Below are 18,214 nucleotides of genomic sequence, written 5' to 3' on the forward strand. Positions count from 1 at the left end.
GAGGCGTGCAAGACATGGGCGGAGTGGATCTCTCAGTTGTTAGATGAGCAACAGGGATTGGTTGAAAGTTTAAGCAGGCGGGCTGGTGTTAGAGCTTTCAGGTTCACTTACACTGTAGTGACAGCTGTCAGTTATTTGAAACAGCGGGGAAAGTTTTCAGTGTGTCTTCTCTGGCTAGGAAGGCAGCTAAATTGCTTGCAAGGCCAGGGGGATCATTTCAGGGGATCAGCCCCTCCTTCAGTTGTTCAGCTGATTAGAGGTGTCGGGAAACTTAGTGGAGGCCCAGTGGGGGAACGGCTTGGGGTCTCTGGGGAAGCACGTTCCCAGCAAGATACCAATGAACTTCCAAAAGGAAAAGACCCTATTCCTGAAGGCTTAGACCACACCCCAGGGTGTCGTTATGGACAGAGGGAAGCGATGCTAAAGCCATCCTCGACCCCGGGGCGCAGGTCAAGTTGTTGTACAGTTGGTTTTACAACCGGTGTCTGAAGCATTTACCCTTGACAATTGCCAGGGTACCGGAGACTTTGGGTACTAGTGGCAGTAGTTACCTAGAAGACGATGATTGGTTAATGACCCTGGAGTTCATGGGGGCATTGTCTGGGCACCCAGCGTGTCAAGTTGCTTCTGAAGATGTGTATAGCAGCCATGAGCCGGTTAAGCAAGACCCAGCGGTGGTACGGCCTGGGGAAAGTAGCTGAGGGTGAGACCCTCTTAGTAGATGCTCCAAACTACCACAAGGGAGGGGAGTTGGCCACTGAAGCCACCTCGGTGAGAGAGAGGTCGCGGCAACTGGACCCTGGCGGAGTGGAAGATGAAGGCAGCATGTGTGTGGATTATGCGATGTGGTTTAATGTGTTGGATCTGAGGGGTGGGTGTTGCCAGGTCCCAAGGAGTGTGGCTCTTGAGCCAAAGATGGCTGTTATTAGTTCCCTAGGATTCTTCCAATCCGAAAAGCTGCCCAAGGGCATATCCGGAGCCCCTGCATCCTTCCCGTGGGGCATGAGGAAGACCATGGGGGAAGTGAAGGTGTATGGAGTTCTGGCATATGTGGATGACCACCTAGAGCTTGGATTCACCTGGGGGGACTATGAAGTGAGGCAAGTGGCTGAGCCTGGGTGACAGAAGCGAAGTGTCAAATGTGGAGGAGTTTTTGGCCGGAGGAGTTTGGTGCAAAGTGAGAAAAATGACCCGATATACCAGTTGAACTTCCTGGTGTTGGAACAGACGGTGGTGGACCTGGGGTTGGAAACCCAGGTCGTCAATCTGAATGAAACACAGGGAAGAGAGGGGATTTGCACCGCTGAACTGAATGCTCAGAAATGTTGGCCGGGGACTGAGTGCCACACTTGTGGGACGACCATTGCAGACTTGGAATTCACGCTCGTCAACGTGGAGAAGGAGCAACGGAATTCCGAGCCGACACTGCGGTCATGTACTGATGAATTAATCCAGCGAGAAGAAACAATGACCCACCTTCGAAGGGATCAACAGAAACTCAAGACATCGATTCTGAAAAGATTGGAAGACTTACTAGTTGGGGAAGATCAAGGAACTGTTCTGACTAAGGCCGACAGAAAACCGAGAGCCCAGGGAGGGGCGTTTGACTACACTCCCGAGGAGGTGAAGAAATGGAGGACAGATCTCGGAAAAAGGAGGCCGACGCTTGAAAGGAACCTGAAGATGACTATCGACAGTTTAAATGAAGTGGAAAAACTGAAAGTTGACCTGGAAGACGTCATCAGGAAGAAAAAACCGGAGGCTGAACATTCTTTAACTGCTGCTTTTCAGGTCAGGGTGGAAGAAGCTGGTGGGGTAACTGCGTCCCAGATTGAGATGGCCAAGAACCAGTCAGAGCTGCTGAGACTGTGGCGAGAGTTGAAGGAGTCCCCGAAGAAGCTGACTGCAGGAGGCTGAAGGGGTAGCCCCGGCTAAATGTTTCAGTTTGGAGAAACTTAAACAGCAGCTACCAATCGAGGGAATGAGGAAGAATACGGATTCGAAGGATGATGTGCTGCACATGTGGTACATGCTGCCTTTCGCTAACTTCCCCATGATTGAGGAAGAGACCTTTGGCCCTTCTCCCACTGAGTCAGGTGTAATGGGGAGGGCTAGCTGTGGGCAGTCTGAGTTACAGCAGGATCAGGAAGGAGGAGAAGCGGGGCCCCGGACATGGGACAGGGGGCTCCAACCTGTAATGGTGGCCTGAGTGAGAGAAGAGTTGGCAAACAGGCCCGAGGTATCCCTAGTAGTGTCTGAGCCTTTAGGGTTTAGGTGAGGGGGTACGGAGATCTTGGAGGGTTAAGAAGCTCCCAGATAGGTTGCACTGTCACTGTGTGTATCTGTGTATGTGTGTGTTATATGTCTGCAGGACTGGTTGGCGAGTTATTTAGAAGTCATGAGCACGTGACTTTATTTGGTGGGGGGAGAGTGTAAGGGGGTTTCGACTTTTATGTTACTGTGTAGGCTAATTAAAATGGCTTCTTTCTTATGTTATACTTGGGAATGCTTCTTTGTTATGTTAAACGCTGAGAAAGTTTTGCGTTAGCAGTTTGTTGTGGGTTAGGGGATGATAATAGGATGTTACGAACCAATTGGGGTAGTTGTTATGATTTTGGTGTATCTGGAAGATTTGTATGCGCGGGGTCTTGAGGCAGAAGGCGGGAGAGAGAGACAGAGAATGGACCAGGTGCTGTGAGTCCACTAATGGGGTTGGGTTCCAAGTGGGGCGTTGGGCGAGGAGGGGAGACGGAGACGGACTCGTGTGGAGCGTCTGGTTGACCACCGTTGTTGACCGCAGGCGGCCGGTCGAGGTGGTCCGAGGGGTCACAGGGTGAAGAAGAAGCGTCCTGAGCTCCAACTGTTTGTGCACGAAGAGATTGAACTTTGATAAGTGTGGCACCTTTTATTTTCCTTTTATATTTTATTCTCTATTAATTATAAAGTTCCAGTAATATCTATAAACAGTAAATCATTTAATCGTTTCTGGAGTATTGTCTGTTATTTGGGCGGGGTGGGGTACATCACACAGCATCCACATAAACTATTACCCAGTTTGGCAGGGCTGAGGGCTGTTTCCCTAGACGACAGCGAGCCGAGCGACCCTGAGGATGACCAGGGGGCTACATCTGCTAATGTGTTTGTGTGTTTCTGTCCGTGTGTGTTTGTGTTTCTGTGTTTTATGTTGTGTCCATGTGTTTATGTCTGTGAGTGATTGTGTATGTGTAAGTGTGTCTGTGTGTGTGTTTGTATGTGTTTATGTGTTTCTGTGTGTGCTGTGTGATCTGTGTGTGCTTCTGTAAGTGTGTGTGTTTGTGTGTTTTCTGCGTGCATGTATGTTTCTGTGTCTGTTTGTGTGAGATTGGGTGTTTCTGTAGGTGAGTATGCGTGTGTGTTTCTGTGTCTGTTTTTATGAGTGGGTGTTAATGAATGTGAGTTCTGTGTAGTGTGTGTGATTGGGTGTTTCTGAAGGTGAGTATGTGCATGTGTTTCTGTGTCTGTCTGTGTGTTTCTGTGTGTGCTTTCCTTTGTGTCTACTTGTCTGTGGGTATGTGTTTGTGTGTTCGTATCTGTGTGTATGTTTCTTTACGTCTGTCTTTGTGCCCGTGTATGTTTGTTTGTTTCTGTGTTTTATTTGGGTACGTGTGTGTATTCATGTGTGTATATTAATGCATGTGTGCATTTATGTGCTTTATGGGATGTATGACTTGGTGTGTGTAAGTGTGTCTGTGTGTGCATTTATGTTTCTGTTTCTTTGTGTGTGTGTCTTTGCATGTATGTGTATATGCTTGTGTTGTTTTTTTGTGTTTTGAGTGTGCGTTTGTCTGCATTCCTCTCTGTGTTTGTGGGTGTGAGTGTAAGCCTGCGTTTGTGTGGAGGCTACGTGTGTCTGTTTTTCTGAGTTTCTGTTCTTCTGTGCTTGAATGTTTTGGTGCATTTCTATGTTTTACATAGTCTGTGAGTTTGTGTGCACGTGTGCCTGCGTGTGAATCCATGTATGTGTTGCTTTGTGTGTGTGTGCTTCTCAGTTTTATGTGTTTTGTCTGTTGGCTTTTGTGTCTGAGTTTCTGCGTTTGTGGGTTGTATGTGTGTCTTTCTGTGTGTATTTGTGTAAGTGTACCGTTAGAAACCATAGAAACCATAGAAAAACAACAGCACAGAAACAGGCCTATTGGCCCTTCTTGGCTGTGCCGAACCACTTGCTGCCTAGTCCCACTGACCTGCACATGGACCATATCCCTCCATACACCTCCCATCCATGCATCTGTCCAATTTATTCTTAAATGTTAAAAAAGAACCCACATTTACCACCTCGTCTGGCAGCTCATTCCATACTCCCACCACTCTCTGTGTGAAGAAGCCCCCCCAATGTTCCCTTTAAACTTTTCCCCCCTCACCCTTAACCCATGTCCTCTGGTTTTTTTCTCCCCTTGCCGCAGTGGAAAAAGCCTGCTTGCATTCACTCTATCTATATCCATCATAATTTTATATACCTCTATCAAATCTCCCCTCATTCTTCTACGTACCAGGGAATAAAGTCCTAACCTATTCAACCTTTCTCTGTAACTGAGTTTCTCAAGTCCCGGCAACATTCTTGTAAACCTTCTCTGCACTCTTTCAACCTTATTTATATCCTTCCTGTAATTTGGTGACCAAAACTGAACACAATACTCTAGATTCGGCCTCACCAATGCCTTATACAACCTCATCATAACATTCCAGCTCTTATACTCAGTACTTGGATTAATAAAGGCCAATGTACCAAAAGCTCTCTTTATGACCCTATCTACCTGTGACGCCATTTTTAGGGAATTTTGTATCTGTATTCCCAGATCCCTCTGTTCTACTGCACTCCTCAGTGCCTTACCATTAACCCTGTATGCTCTACCTTGGTTTGTCCTTCCAAAGTGCAATACCTGACACTTGTCTGTATTAAACTCCATCTGCCATTTTGCAGCCCATTTTTCCAGCTGGTCCAAATCCCTCTGCAAGCTCTGAAAATCTTCTTCACTGTCCACTACACCTCCAATCTTTGCATCATCAGCAAATTTGCTGATCTAGTTTACCACATTATCATCCAGATCATTGATATAGAGGACAAATAACAATGGACCCAGCACTGATCCCTGTGGCACACTACTAGTCACAGGCCTCTACTCAGAGAAGCAATCCTCTACTACCACTCTTTGGCTTCTTCCATTGAGGCAATGTCTAATCCAATTTACCACCTCTCCATGTATACCGAGCGACTGAATTTTCGTAACTAACCTCCCATTCTGTGTGTGTGTCTTGATTTCTGTGTCTGTGAATTCGGGTTTGTGTGCTTCAATGTTTCTGTGTGCATTTGTGAATTTGGGTTTGTGTGTATGTAAATCTGTGTGTTTCTGTGACTGGGTTTCTCTGTGTATGTATTTGTGTGTTTGTATGCTTTTCTGTGTGTGTGAGTGTATGTTTGTTTGTTTCTGTTTATGTGTATGCATGTGTGTATGTGTGTGTCCACGTACACACACACATCTGCCTGTGTGGATGTTTCTGTTTGTATTTGAGTGTGTATTTTAAGTGTGTGTTCATGCATGTGTGCGTGTGTTTCTGCATTTGCATATCTATCTGTGCACGTGCGTGTTGTATGGGTGTGTTGTATGGGTGTATGTGCATCTATATTTGGTGGTGGTGGGTGGGGGGGAGAAGGTTTCTACCTGTGTCTCTGTATATTTTTGGGAGTTCGTGTCTATGTTCCTGAGAGTGCATGATTCTGTGTTTTGTGCATATTGTGTGTGCGTGTTTCTTTATTTCTGTGTGTGTTTGTATGTTTCTGTATTTGTGCGTGTTTCTGTTTTTTTATGTATGTTTTTGCGTGTTTTTGTATCTGTGAGTTTCTGTTTTGTGTCTATGTAACTGTGCCATTCTGTGTGTGTGTGTGTCTATATCTTTTTGTGTGTGTATGTGGAGGGGTGTGTGACACTCCCTCAGTAATGTCCCTCTGACAGTGTGACACTCCCTCAGTACTGTCCCTGTGACAGTGTGACACTCTCTCAGTACTGTCCCTCTGACAGTGTGACACTCTCTCAGTACTGTCCTTCTGACAGTGTGACACTCCCTCAGTACTGTCCCTCTGACAGTGTGATGCACCCTCAGTACTGTCCCTTGGACAGTGTGACACTCCCTCAGTACTGTCCCTCTGACAGTGTGACGCTCTCTCAGTACTGTCCCTCTGACAGTGTGACACTCCCTCAGTACTGTCCCTCTGACAGTGTGACTCTCCCTCAGTACTGTCCCTCGGACAGTGTGACACTCCCTCAGTACTGTCCCTCTGACAGTGTGACACTCCCTCAGTACTGTCCCTCTGACAGCGTGACACTCCCTCAGTACTGTCCCTCTGACAGTGTGACACTCCCTCAGTACTGTCCCTCTGACAGCGTGACACTCCCTCAGTACTGTCCCTCTGACAGTGTGACACTCCCTCAGTACTGTCCCTCTGACAGTGTGACACTCCCTCAGTACTGTCCCTCGGACAGTGTGACGCTCTCGCAGTACTGTCCCTCTGACAGTGTGACACTCTCTCAGTACTGTCCCTCTGACAGTGTGACACTCCCTCAGTACTGTCCCTTGGACAGTGTGACACTCCCTCAGTACTGTCCTTCTGACAGTGTGACGCACCCTCAGTACTGTCTCTCTGACAGTGTGACGCTCCCTCAGTACTGATCCTCTGACAGTGTTATACTCCCTCGATACCATCCCTCTGACAGTGTGACATTTCCTCATTTCCGTCACTCGAATAATGTTCCCTGTTCCCAGTCACTGGTTTTTTGAAGTACAAAGTTCATTACATGGAAAGAGTTCAGGGTAGATTTGGGAGGGTGTTGATCATACTCGAGGAACTGAGTTATGCACAGAGATTGTGTAATTTATGATTTATTCTTTGGAGCCTAGGAGAACATGCAGTGTCTTCTCGAGGTACATAAAATCATGAGGGTAGAGATAGGATGAATACACCCAGTCTTTTACCAGGGCTACTGAGTTGAGAACCAGAAGGCTCTTGTTTCAGTTAAGAGAGGAGAGATTTAATGGAACCTGAAGAGACAACTTTTCCACTCAGTGAGTGCTCTGTACCTGGAACAAGCTAACAACGAAAGTTGATGAGGCTGTACAATTAACTTCAAAATGCAGCTGGACAGATACATGGATTGGAATGTTTTACAAGGATATGGGGAAGAAGCTAGCAAATGGGACTGGCACAGTTGGCATGCATTGGATGGGCTGAAGGGCCTGTTCCTGTGCTGTTTGACTCTACCATCGTTCGACAGTGTGACGCTCTTTGAGCACTGACACTGTGGTGGCTTGTCTGATGTGTGGCACAGTCCCCTGAGGTTCGGTGACATAGTGGTTCACACAACACTTTACAGTACCAATGACCACGTTTCAATTCCCACTGCTCTCTGTAAGAAGTTTATACATTCTGTGTGGCCTCCTCATATATCCAAAGACACACTGATTGGCAGGTTAATTGGTCATTCTAAACAGAAGAAAGGGAAGGAGGAGGGGCATCAGAGGCAGGTGATGGACATGAGAAGAGAAGAGGTGAGAGGGGAACCAGAGTGGGGAATGGATAGAGAGATGGAGGAGGGGAGACAAATTACTGGAAGTTAGAGAAATCGATATTCATGTCATCAGGTGGGAAGTTACCCAGATGGATATGAGCTGTTGCTCTTCCAACCTGCGTTTGGCTTCATTGTGACAGTAGAAGAGGTGGCCATGGACAGACATGTCAGAATGGGAATGGGTGTTGCACTGGGTCGCCAATGGAGGATTTGCCTTTTTGCAGTGGATGGAGCTAATATGTTCAATAGATCAGCCCCTCAGTCTATATCGGGTCTGAGCGATGTAGAGTCCTGACCGAGAGCACCGAATACAGTAGATGACTCTGACAGACCCTCAGGTGAATCGTGACACATGGAAGAACTGCTTGGGACCTTGAATAATGGTGAGGAGGGAGGTCAAGGGCAGGTGGGAGTAGGGCAGGTGTGGTATCTGCCTCTCCTCACTCCTTATTCTGGCTCCTGCCTCATTATTTACCAATCCTGATGAAGGGTCTTGGCCCAAACACTCTCTGTTTATTCCTCTCCATAGATGCTGACTGACCTGCTCTGTTCCTCGTGTATTATATGTGCAGTAGCTATATGTGTTTACCACTCTCCCTCTCCCCCGCAATCTCAGTCCAGATTCAGGGTCTCAATCCAGAACATCTACAATTGCTTTCATGCCCACAGACCTGCTGAACACTGAGTTCCTCCTGTGGGTTGTTCGTTGCTCCAGATACCCACATCTGCCATATTTTATGTCTCCAGAGGTTGGAGGTTAGTAAGTATGCAAACGACATACAAATTAACAATGTTGTGGTTAGCAGGGAACTGGAGAATAAAGACGCACATGTAAGGTTCCTTTTCATTGACTACAGCTCTGCCTTTAATACCATCATTCCAAATAAACTGATTCCTAAACTCCAGAACCTGGGCCTCAGCACTCAGATCTGCAGCTGGATCTTCATCTTCCTCACAGACAGGACTCAGGCTGTAAAAATAGGGGACAAGTTCTCCTCTACAATCACTCTGAGCACTAGTGCCCCACAAGGCTGTGTACTCCGCCCCCTGCTGTACTCACTGTATACCCATGATTGTGTAGCCAAGTTTCCATCGAACTCAATATATAAGTTTGCTGATGACAACACAATTGCAGGCCGTATCTCGGGTAATGATGAGTTTGAGTACAGAGAGGAAATTAAGAACCTGGTGGCATAGTGCGAAGACAATAACCTATCCCTCAACATCAGCAAGACGAAGGAATTAGTTGTTGACTTCAGAAGGAGTAGTGGACCGCACGACCCCATTTACATCGGTGGTGCGCAAGTGGAACAGGTCAAAAGCTTTAAGTTCCCTCGGGGTCAATATCGCAAACGACCTGACTTGGTCCAGCCAAGCAGAGTTCACTGCCAAGAAGGCCCACCAGCACCTTTACTTCCTGAGAAAGCTAAAGAAATTTGGCCTGTCCCCTAAAACCCTCACTAATTTTTATAGATGAACCGTAGAAAGCATTCTTCTAGTGTGCATCACAACCTGGTATGGAAGTTGTCCTGTCCAAGACCGGAAGAAGCTGCAGAAGATCGTGAACACAGCCCAGCACATCACACAAACCAATCTTCCATTCTTGGACTCACTTTACAGAGCACGCTGTCGGAGCAGTGCTGCCAGGATAATCAAGGGCACCACCCACCCAGCCAACACATTTTTCGTCCCTCTTCCCTCTGGGAGAAGGCTCAGGAGTTTGAAGACTCGTACGGCCAGATTTGGGAACAGCTTCTTTCCAACTGTGATAAGACTGCTGAACGGATCCTGACCCAGACCTGGGCCGTACCCTCCAAATATACAGACTTGCCTCTCAGTTTTTTTGCACGACCTTACTTTCCCTTTTCTATTTTCTATTTATGATCTATAATTTAAATTTTTAATATTTACTATCGATTGGTACTCCAGTGAGCGCGAAGTGGAGAATCAAATATCGCTGTGATGATTGTACCCTCTAGTATCAATTGTTTGGCGACAATAAAGTAAAGTAAAGTGTGTTGAATGTTGCCACAGGACAAAGTGCAGGTGAAAAGTTCAGTGATGCAATGGCAGATGGAATTTAACCCTAACAAGTGTGAGGTGATGCATTTTGGAAAGTCAATGCCTACACTAAATGGTAGGGTCCCAAGGAAAGGTGAAAAGCAGAGAACTTTCAAAAATGCTAGAGAACTCAGAAAATCACACAGAATGTCTGACTCATTGAGTTCGTACAGCACTTTGTATGTGTCGCTCAAAACTTTCCGCATCTACAGAACCTCTTGTGTTTATACGCAGAGACTCTGAGACTATTGTTGTCTGATAGTAGCAACAGAGGTGGATGGGATGGTGAAAGAGGCATACAGTATACTTCCCTCATCGGTCAGTGCGCACGATATAAGAGTTGGGATGATAAGCCAGGACGGAGATAATGAGGGGGAATCGGTGACTCTGTCTTTGATTCTCGGAGAGATTCGCGAATTCCGACAAAATAACAGCAAACAGCTGGAAGATATTAAAGGAGAAATAGTAAAAACTAACTCGCGGATAGATGAAGCCGAAGCGAGGATTGTTGGAATTGAAGAGAAGCTACAAAACGCCGAGGAAGTGATAGCAGAAATGTTGAAGCTAGAAGACCAGCTCCAGTGGAAACTAATAGATCAAGGCGGCCGCGCGAGAAGGGAAAATGTGAGGATCTACGGAGTTCCCGAAGGAACCGAAGGTAAACCCGGATTGATGATTCCCTTCGTGGAGAAGCTGCTTAGAGAGAACCTTGATATACCGGCCGCAAAAGACCTACAGATAGAAAGGGCTCACCGCGCGTTGGCACCACAGCCTTCGGCAGGCGCCCAGCCCAGATCGATTCTGATCAGATTTCTCAGTTACAGAACGAAGGAAGAGGTGCTTAAAAGAGCATGGCAAAAGAAAGGTTTCATGTGGAACAACTGCAAAATCAGTTTCGACCACGACTACGCACCGGGGATTCTTGCCAGACGGAAGGAATATACGGAAACACGGAGAATCCTGAAGGAAAACAACATCAGATTCCAGACCCTGTATCCAGCTCGGCTGAGAGTCTTTTACGACGAAGGGACAAAAACTTACGCTACGGTGGAGGAGGCAACGTTGGACCTGGCGGACCGGGGACTACCTATTAAAGTTATCACCCAACCGGAGTCGCTACTGGAGAGGATTCGGCAGAAGTCGTGGCAGTTAGTGGGGCGAGGACGCTCCACTCGAACCAGAGTGTCAAACTACAAGGAAAAGCTGCAAATATTCAGACGCGAATGTACAGAGAATACAGATTAATTAAGAGAAATGACTGAAAAGAGTAAATCGGACTTAAAAGTAAAATGAAAACTGGTAACTGAAAATAAACTAGGCGGAATAACTTGAATGATAGCAATATGATCGAGACATAAATAGGAGAAAATTCTCTATGATTATTCAAACTGCTGAGGGCCCTCTAACACAGGGTGAAGATAGAGGTTATCCCTCTGAACTGAGGCGGGTCGGTGCTCAGGCCTCACTGTGGGAAGTCGGGAAAAATTTTCAAATGTTATACGTTCAGAAATGTCTAGGGTGTGGTTATATGTCTTGGTTTACTGTTGAGAAGGGATTGCTTACTGTTTGGTTAGAAAAGGAGAGTGCTTTTTTTCTACTAGAGAAAAATGCAAACTGAATTGGTAAAAATAATTTCCTATAATGTTAATGGGGTTTTGAATCCAATTAAAAGAAATACGATTATGTCTAAATTGAAAAAAGAGAGGGCACAAATAGCTTTCCTCCAGGAAACACATATGAGCCAATCTGAACATGGAAAATTAAAAAGAATGGGCTTTAAGCATGTATTTTATTCATCATATAAATTGAATCCAAAAGAGGGGTAGCTACTTTAATATCAAGTACTCTTAATTATGAACATATTTCAGAGACTAGAGACAAAGAAGGACGGTTTGTAAAAATCACAGGAAGAATAGAAGGTACAGAAATAACATTGCTGAATGTTTATGCTCCTCCAGGTAGTGAATGGTCATTTTATAGAAACACACATCAAAGTTGCTGGTGAACGCAGCAGGCCAGGCAGCATCTATAGGAAGAAGCGCAGTCGACGTTTCAGGCCGAGACCCTTCGTCAGGACTAACTGAAGGAAGAGTGAGTAAGGGATTTGAAAGCTGGAGAGGGAGGGGGAGATGCAAAATGATAGGAGAAGACAGGAGGGGGAGGGATGGAGCCGAGAGCTGGACAGGTGATAGGCAGAAGGGGATACGAGAGGATCATGGGACAGGAGGTCCGGGAAGAAAGACAAGCTGGGGGGGGGGTGACCCAGAGGATGGGCAAGAGGTATATTCAGAGGGACAGAGGGAGAAAAAGGAGAGTGAGAGAAAGAATGTGTGCATTAAAAAGAGTAACAGATGGGGTACGAGGGGGAGGTGGGGCCTAGCGGAAGTTAGAGAAGTCAATGTTCATGCCATCAGGTTGGAGGCTACCCATACGAACAACACCTTATATTCCGTATGGGTAGCCTCCAACCTGATGGCATGAACATTGACTTCTCTAACTTCCGCTAGGCCCCACCTCCCCCTCGTACCCCATCTGTTACTCTTTTTAATGCACACATTCTTTCTCTCACTCTCCTTTTTCTCCCTCTGTCCCTCTGAATATACCTCTTGCCCATCCTCTGGGTCACCCCCCCCCCGTCTTTCTTCCCGGACCTCCTGTCCCATGATCCTCTCGTATCCCCTTCTGCCTATCACTTGTCCAGCTCTCGGCTCCATCCCTCCCCCTCCTGTCTTCTCCTATCATTTTGCATCTCCCCCTCCCCCTCCAGCTTTCAAATCCCTTACTCACTCTTCCTTCAGTTAGTCCTGACGAAGGGTCTCGGCCTGAAACGTCGACTGCGCTTCTTCCTATAGATGCTGCCTGGCCTGCTGCGTTCACCAGCAACTTTGATGTGTGTTGCTTGAATTTCCAGCATCTGCAGAATTCCTGTTGTTTGGTCATTTTATAGACACATTTTTGACCTAATGGTCAGTTCTCGAGGGGTAGTAATTTGTGGAGGGGATTTTAATATTAGATTAAATCCTATATTAGACTCTTCAAGAATAGTTACTCAGAATAAACCTCTGACTCGGAAAGTGAATTCATTGATGGAGGAGTTGGGAATTATAGATGTCTGGAGGGAATTACACCCTACTAGTAAAGATTATACATATTATTCTTTCCCTCATTCAGCCTATTCAAGGACAGACTATTTCTTTATCTTTAATACAGATAGACTCAGGATAAAAAACTGTAATATTGCAACAATTGATCTGTCGGATCATAGCCCAGTCTCTATGTCTCTAATCCTGGAAAGGAAAATGAGGAAAACACTATGGAGGCTAAACTCACATATACTCAATAACTCGAAAGTAATGGAGAGATTAAGGGGAGAAATCAAAGAATATCTAGACCTTAATGACACGGGAGAAACATCACCAGTGATTTTATGGGATACATTGAAAGCTGTACTGAGAGGGAAAATTATTTCCATTACTACTCACATGAAAAAAATCAATGCACAAAAATTAGCAGACCTTCAAGGAAAATTAAAACAACTTCAAGTTGTAGATAGCAACAAAAGTAATTCAAATCGAAAACAGGAAATTAGGAAATTGCAAAGTGAAATTGATGATATTTATACGTTGGAAACTCAAAGAAATTTTCTTTACCTGAGACAAAAGAATTATGAAGTAGGAGGTAAATCAGCTAGATTATTAGCATATAAATTACGAAAACAACAAGCAGACAATACAATTCATAAAATAAAGAATCCAAAGACAAAGCTTGTGGAAAGTACAATAGGGAAAATTCAAGAGAGTTTTGAAACATATTACCGAGAGCTGTACTCCCAACCCCGGGCCCCCAATGAGCCCTATATAGACAGTGTATTGAATTTTTTAGATCTACCTAAACTTACAGATTTACAAAATGAAAGTTTATTAGAACCAGTAACTGTCAAAGAACTGAACGTGGCCATCTCTAGGTTAAAGGCTGGAAAGTCCCCGGGTTCTGATGGGTTTACCTCAGAGTGGTACGAGTCCCTGAAGACACAGTTAGCCCCATTACTACTTAACACCTTTAATTGGATCTTGCAGAGAGGAGAAACTCCACCTTCCTGGAGAGAAGCGATTATTTCAGTTATTCCTAAAGAGGGTAAAGATAAACTAGAATGTGGCAATTATCGGCCAATTAGTGTTCTTAATTTAGATTACAAACTATTTACATCTATATTAGCGTGCAGATTGGAAAAGCTTTTACCTGGCCTAATCTATTTAGACCAGACTGGATTTATTCAACAAAGACAAACACAGGACAACATAAGGTGAACTCTGCACATATTAGAACAGGTTAATAAGAACGAGACAGAGACAATGGTAGTAGGATTGGATGCTGAGAAAACTTTTGATTCGGTTAGTTGGGCATTCCTATACAGAGTGTTAGGAAGATTCGGCTTTCAAGAAAGGTTTATTAAAGTAATTCAGACTCTATATGACAGCCCTACAGCCCGAATTAAGATAAATGGGGACCTCTCTGACTCCTTCATTTTAGAGAGAGGCACTAGACAGGGATGCCCAATTTCTCCTCTCCTTTTTGCGCTATATATTGAACCACTTGCCCAACTAATAAGACAGAGCGAAATCGTAAAAGGTATCAAGGTGGCAGGGATTGAACAGAAAGTGGCGTTATTCGCAGATGATGTTTTGGTCTATCTGAGTGAACCAGAAAAATCATTTATAGGATTGTTTACACTGTTGGATGACTTTGGGAAAATATCAGGTTATAAAATAAATGTAAAGAAAACGCAGGTTATGTCCCTAAAAACACCATCCAAAAAATTGCAGGATACATACGATCTTAAGTGGGAAGCTAAATCATTAAAATATTTAGGAATAACCCTGCCGAAGGATCTTTCAACACTGTCACAGGTAAATTATGGGCCATTAATCTCTGAGATAAAAGCAGATATGCATAGATGGAATCTTATCCCCTTTTTAAGTTTAAATTCAAGGATAAATACTATAAAAATGAATATTCTTCCTCGGTTATTATATCTTTTCCGTACTTTACCAGTGGAGGTGGATGATAATCAATTCAGGGAATGGGACAAATGGATTTCCCGCTTCATTTGGGAAGGAAGGAAACCTAGAATTCGATATAACACCTTACAGTTAGGGAAGGAAGGAGGAGGTATGGTTCTTCCTTGCCTGAGAAATTATTTTTATGCCTCACAGATAACCCCTCTGTTATATTGGTGTAATAGGGAATATAAGGCTAGATGGAAGGAAATAGAATTTGGATTAGTTGACAGTTTTCCTCTTCAGGCCTCAATAGCTGACAAAGGATTGATGGCCCAGTTGGAAAAATTTAATAATGCTTGGATAAATCTTACATTAAAAGTATGGCAGAAGGTGGTTAATTCATGTGGAATTAATAACATGTTAAAACTCTTTAGATGGTGTGCATATGATACCGAATTCCTTCCCAACAGAGGAGATAAAAGATTTGAGCTATGAATAAAGAAAGGTCTTACAACCTACCTCTCATTTATAGATAAAAGAGTATTACAAAGTTTCCAAATCCTGCAGGACAAACATGCCCTAGAACATAATGACTTTTTTAGGTACCTTCAAATACGAAACTATGTTAACCAGAGTTGTAGATATACAGACCCATCAACAGTAGAATTAGAATTTTTCAAGATTCTGAATTCGGCTTGCAGTTCAATACCTAGTAAATCAGTTTCTCGCCTATATAATGCACTCTCCCATGCTAAAAATGTAAATACACTGTATATTAAAGAGAAGTGGGAGAAAGAAGCGGGGTTGGTACTTTCAGAGGAGGCTTGGGGGAAAATCTGCAGCTTTCAATGGTCCTCGACTAATTCTTTGACTTGGAGGGAACATTGTTGGAAAAACATTATAAGATACTTCAAGACCCCATATCAGGAAAAATATAAAGATACAAATGTGATGTGATGGAGAAGGTGCGGCTCCAAGGAGGCAAATCATTTTCATATTTTCTGGGATTGCCCTAAATTAAGTCTATTTTGGGAAGGTATTCATAGAACATTAGATAAGGTACTTAGGTCCCAGATACCTCTGAACTTTGAGACGCTCTATTTGGGGCATGTATTGTTCCTTGAACAGAAGGAAGATATAAAGTTGCTGCAGGCCCTCTTAGCGGCAAGTAAGAAATCAATCACTAGAAAATGGCTAAATCCAATACCACCTACATTAGAAGATTGGTACGAAATTATCTTGGAAATATTTAAAATGGAAAAGTTGACTTACTCCCTGAGAACTCAAAAAGAAACATTTTATCAAATCTGGAATAAATGGACTGAATATATAACCCCAAGGCGAGCAGACTTTAGATGACTCTCCTAATGATTTATATTGCTCTTCTCATCAACACAGTAATATTGCTAACATAAGCACCCCTAGTCTAAATGTTTGTTTTTTTTTGGAAAATAGAGAATTAACACAAGTAAAGGGAAAGATTTGGGAAAGGGATAAAAAAAAATGAAAAAATTAAGTAAATAAGTACATAGGGATTGGATAATTATGTCTGCGGGCAGGAACAAGCACGAACAAATTGGGATATAAACACCTACAATGGTTGGTATATAGGCTTGTATGCAACATTTTGGACCAGTGGAAATGGTCCAGAAGGGTTGTATGGAAACTATTATTACCATTTTTCTTAACAACTAATTTCATTACTTAGCCTAATAGGTTAGATTTACCACAGTACATAATTATCTATTTAAATGTTTATTTTCCTTTTATATCATCTCAATGTGTACTTAAGAATGTATAAATAATAGTAGTTTTATACATATAAAAAAATGGAAAAGGTTATATGTGTGAAAAAAGTACATGATAATTCTGAATTCCTTATCCAAATAAAAACAAAATTTAAAAAAAAAGAGTTGGGATGATACGTTGCAATGTTACAAGCCACTGGTCAGACTGCACTCGGAGAACTGCGTGCAGTTACGGGCATCACACTGTACAGAGGAAGTCATTGTGCCGGAGAGAACTCAGAGGAGATTTACCAGAATGCCTCCTCCTGGATTGGAGGACATCCATTTTTGCACTCTCTATCTCTTCTCTCTCTCTGTCTCTCTCCCCCTCTCTTTCCCTCTCCCTCCATCGCTCTCACCCTCTCCCCCTCTCTCTCTCTCTCTCCCTCCATCCCACCCTCTCACCCTCTGGAGTGAAGGATGACAAGGAGTGACCTGATAGGAATAGAATGCTAGGAGAGGCACAGAGAGGATTGATCACTAGAATGTATTTTCGTCATGGGTGATGTGCCAGCAACAAGAGGATGCAGGGCTAAGGGGCCAAGGAGGGGTTTCAAAGGGGGTCTGAGAGGAAATTAATTTCTGCTGTGTATAGTTTTGAATGTATTGTCAGAGATACTCCAGGCAGATACATTCAATATGTTAAAGAGGCATTAGAACAGGCGCGAGAATGGGCAGGAACAAAGGATACGGAAATAAACTGGGCAAAAGGGCTGACGAGACAGCGGGAGTGTGGAGGGCTGGAGAGCCCATTGCTGTCCTGGATAAAGCCAGCAATTGAAAACCACAACCAAGTCCACCAATAAACAGGACTTAGAACCCCACAAAGTCCACCAACGATCGGACTCTGTACAACGTCCCACTACCATTAAAAAGGATGTAGAACCCAAAAATTGCATCAGTAATCAGACGCTGTACAAGGTCTCACATCACCAGTTCTTGCCAGAGTTTGTTACAAGCATGGAATTACATATCCAGAATCAGTCCACTGCTCGTCTCCGGAGTTAATCAGACAGACACATCAGGAGTCACTGCCCTCTCCTGCAGCAGCTGCATTGTGTGGATAGATTTGTTGAAGAGAATACTTAAATCAAGAAAAGGAAACAAAATGAGGAAGTATTCATTAATGGTTAACACATTCAATCCAACAGTGACATTATTTTAGCTTAGCCTAGGGACTGCTGCTCTGTGGGATAGGTCTCTCAGGCAGAACCCTCCCTCTCTCTCTGTAACCCCACTCTGGACCACACACCCCTCCCTCTCTCTGTAACCCCACTCTGGACCACACACCCCTCCCTCTCTCTGTAACCCCACTCTGGACCACACACCCCTCCCTGTCTCCGCAACCTGACCCTCTCTGGACCAGTTGTCTCATCCAGATTTTGGAGTCTCTTGATCAATAAATAGGGATGATGAACGGAATCCAGCTGATAGTTTCAAAAAGGCAAGTGATGTGAGACCACGTCAGGATTAAAAGTACAGCCCAGATAGGTTAATTGGCCATTTTAAACTGTTCCAACTGTACAGCTATTCAGCGCAGCCTGAGAGGAAATGTCGGGAATTTATGAATAGATTGTGGGTGTTGGGTTCGCCCCATAAATTGTCAGATTTAGACTCAATGGGCCAAATGCCTCCGATGTCCTAAGAAGAAACGGAATTGTAAACAGACTGGATTGGGAGATGTTTGAGCAACAGAAAAGAATTAAATCTGAAAATGTTTTTTTTTTTCAGAATGAATGGAAGTACAGAGTGGATCAGATCACTGAAC

Source organism: Mobula hypostoma, chromosome 8, assembly GCF_963921235.1.
Source record: "Mobula hypostoma chromosome 8, sMobHyp1.1, whole genome shotgun sequence".
NCBI classification, from domain to species: domain Eukaryota; kingdom Metazoa; phylum Chordata; class Chondrichthyes; order Myliobatiformes; family Myliobatidae; genus Mobula; species Mobula hypostoma.